This window comes from Anneissia japonica, unplaced genomic scaffold, assembly GCF_011630105.1.
Source record: "Anneissia japonica isolate Jap-2015-1 unplaced genomic scaffold, ASM1163010v1 scaffold3862_len378127_cov164, whole genome shotgun sequence".
Classification (NCBI taxonomy): domain Eukaryota; kingdom Metazoa; phylum Echinodermata; class Crinoidea; order Comatulida; family Comatulidae; genus Anneissia; species Anneissia japonica.
The window spans coordinates 63,940-67,751 of NW_022702440.1; positions in this window are offsets into that span (position 1 = coordinate 63,940).

A 3,812-nucleotide genomic window follows, 5' to 3' on the forward strand; every position below is an offset into this window, starting at 1 on the left:
GCAATTCAGATATGCTTTGCATTATATTCAATTGGGAAGTGGTTTAAAGTAAAACTAATAATTATTACTATATAAATGCCTATATTACATTAGTCATGAAAGCTTTACAGTGTTTAGGTTTATTGGCATACACAGAGATTAAGTATTTGCACAACTTGTGAACAATGTTATTGGAAATACTATTAAGTTTGATATGACAAATACCTTTGATTTGCGCAGGACATCATCAGGACCCAAAATGGTTAAGTCTTTTATTTTGTTAAAGATAATTTGTGGATTGAACATAACAATTTACCAAACAGGTACTGATTATATTCTTTCATTTTTTGTCAAGTGTGAAAGAAAGAAATCCAAAATCAATCACCTTGAGATTGACCTTGTGATTTCCCGCATAAGGATACAATAAAAATAATGAATAAAGTATTTAGAGGTAACTCCAATAATAATCAAAAGCTATATTTAAATATTCTGTATATTACTCTTATATTGGGATACATTATATAACTTGAAATATATCTAATTCAATTCGAGATTTAATAGCTTAAATATGCTTTTAATGGTCATTTTACATTAAACAAGATAATAAAATAATTAACAGTTGTAACTGTACATTAATTGTTGTAGAAGAAAATATATACAACTCTCAGCGAATATTTAAGGATTAAAGTATGCAATAGCGTTTCTAGGGTTCAGACCGCCCACCTTTTAAACAAAACTCGTGCATTCATACGCCCCCACTAGACATTTTTGTTGCAAAAAAATACATTTAAGTAGTTAAACATCACCTAATATCACCTTATTTTGCCAGCTAGTACCCCATACTTAATCATCGAGCCCTTCCACTTCACGTTCGCGCCCCTATCAACACCCTCCCATTTGAAGACTCTTAGATACGAAAGGAAGCGAAATGAAAGCAGTGACTATTTTCAAACTTGTATTAAACGAATTCCTTATTCTGATTTAAAGTTATTGTCTTATTTCAAACAATGCATACATTGACATCCACTCTGGTGTAACAATTAGCTATTGCCTATATTTTTTTAATGGGCCTTCATTACAAGGTTACAGAGTTTGTAAAACGTTTGTCGGATGAGACAACGATCCATTTGATTTGAATGTCATTTACTATAATTCGTCATGTTTAAATAACTGATAGAGTACATTATTGTCATTTCAGTCCAGACCATCCAGATAGGTATGCTGAGCACTATTTTAGACAGTTCTGCTGTAATTCTGTCATGTTTGTTTTTTTTCCAACACTGGATCACATCAACACTAGCTAGCAATTCTAAAATGGAACTCGTTGCCACCATTGATAGTTGTTGGTTAGTATTTTGCGGTTCATATTGATATTAAAGTTTGAGTTTTGAAGGTTTATGCATACCAAAACAATAATTCTTATTTAAATTCATTAATTATAATCACTAGGTACATTGTACAAAACATGTACATTATTACCACAATTCATTAATATGTTATTCAAATACAAAAATAAAATAAAACTACAAACTAAATTTGGATCAGCTGCTATTGAGATTTTGCCTCTGATGAGCGCCACTGAGTGCCAACATTCACCCTCATGACAGAGAGTGTGATGGGCTCTTCAGCCAGCTTACACTGGCGTCATCAGTTGATCTGACCATGATCATATTATAAAACTATTCAGTCTACACTCTTTTTTTGGATCAAATATTTATTTTTTGCTTGCAATACATGTCCAAAACCTCAGGATTTTTTCCGACTTTATTTATAAGAAATATGAATCCATGTAAAGTTTTTAATGTGAAGTAATGTGTTTTTAACATGCACACACTGTATGGTAATACATTCACATAATGTTTCACAACGATAAACCATAATATACTTAGACATACATATACAATATACAAAAACAATTAAAGTAGTGTATAAGAGACAGGCTTTGCATTTCCTATATCTGAGTTTCAAAACAAACTCAAGATTATTGCCAAGGATTGCCTTAAGCTTTCCAAGGAACTTTCCCTGAGGAGACAACACAAATTTGGTCGAGACAATATCACTTCAACACAAGTGATCAAACCTTCGCACAATGTTTGTCTTTCACGTAAACCTAGAAGGTTCATTCGGCGCTTTAGTGATAATCCGTGCAACACCACGGATTCAGTTGTTCAAATTAACTGTCAGCTTTCCGAAGGAGAAACCAAACTTCTATCCCGAGGACTCAAATTTTGCCCAAAACCGAGGCAGGCTGACCCACAACAACTATCTTTGGATCTAGAAGCTTTCTTCAGACGTTTAAGATGCCGTGAATTTTTCGCCGATTCCGACGGCAACACTACGGATAACACGGGCAATGTTACCAAATTCAAACCTAAAAGTACCTGGAATCCCCCTAAGAATCGTTGCCCAGCTTTAGAAACTTTCATTCAGGCCATTGAGGACGTTAAAAACCACACTCCTAGTCCAGATTTCCGCGACAATCTCACAAAAAATAAGAGGCAGGCCATCGCCAATTTGCGTCAGCGTGATGATATTATCATCAAACCAGCTGATAAAGGCTCTGTCACTGTCGTAATTGACATTAAATCCTATGAAGAGGAGTCCTTAAGACAACTGAACAATCCTCTTCACTATCGGAAGTTCACAGAGGACCCCACTCCGGAAATTTCTAATGAAGTGGAAAAATCTGTATTAAAGATGGTTAAAAAAGGTTCCATCGATCCCAAAATTGGACCCCATCTCATCCAGGTCGATCCGGCACCAGGACGTTTCTATGTCCTACCCAAAATCCACAAAGCAGGCCATCCTGGCAGACCCATTATTTCGGGCAACGGTACTGCTACAGAAAAAATCTCTGAATATGTGGATGATTTATTGAGACCATATGTTGTTGCTCTCCCCTCGTACATTCAGGACTCCACGGACTTTATCCGCAAAATTAACCAAATTTCAAATTTACCTAATAATACTGTTCTGGCTACACTTGATGTTTCGTCATTGTATACTAATATTCCTCATGAAGAAGGTGTTAATGCGTGCATTTCAAATTACAAACAAATTCGGGGCAAAACCCCATCTAAATCACATCTCCGTGAACTTATCATGCTGATTCTGACCAATAATAACTTTGTTTTCGGCGACGGTCATTACCTTCAAATTCATGGCACAGCGATGGGCACCAAAATGGCTCCATCTTTTGCTAACTTATTTATCTGTCTCTTATACACATCTAGATGTGTATAAGAGACAGTCACTAGCCCGCGGGTTTTGTTTCGCTACATTGATGATATCTTCATGATCTGGACCCATGGTGAAGATAGTTTGGATACGTTCCTATTGAACATTAATTCGGCTCATCCCACAATCAAATTCACTGCTAACAAATCCACAAGAACAGTGTAGATTTTTTTGGACATTACCGTGACCATGGGAAATAGTGCACTTAAAACTGATCTCTTCCGTAAACCCACGGATAAGCATATGTACCTGCTCCCTAGCAGCTGTCACCCCCCGCACTGTACAAAAAACATTCCGTACAGCCAAGCATTGCGCATGAGACGCATTTGTTCTTCGGATTTAGATTTTCAGAATCGAACAGAAGAACTATCCGGACATCTCCGGAATAGAAATTATCATCGTAGACCCATTGAAAATGCTATAAAAAAAGCAAAGGACATACCTCGTGCTCAAACACTGACGTACAAACCACGTCAACGATCGACCAAATTGCCACTGGTCACTACCTATCACCCTAGGTTACCACCACTAAGGGCTATAATTCAGAAACATATGCCCATCCTACAGACCACAGAACGTCTTAGGTCTGTTTTCCG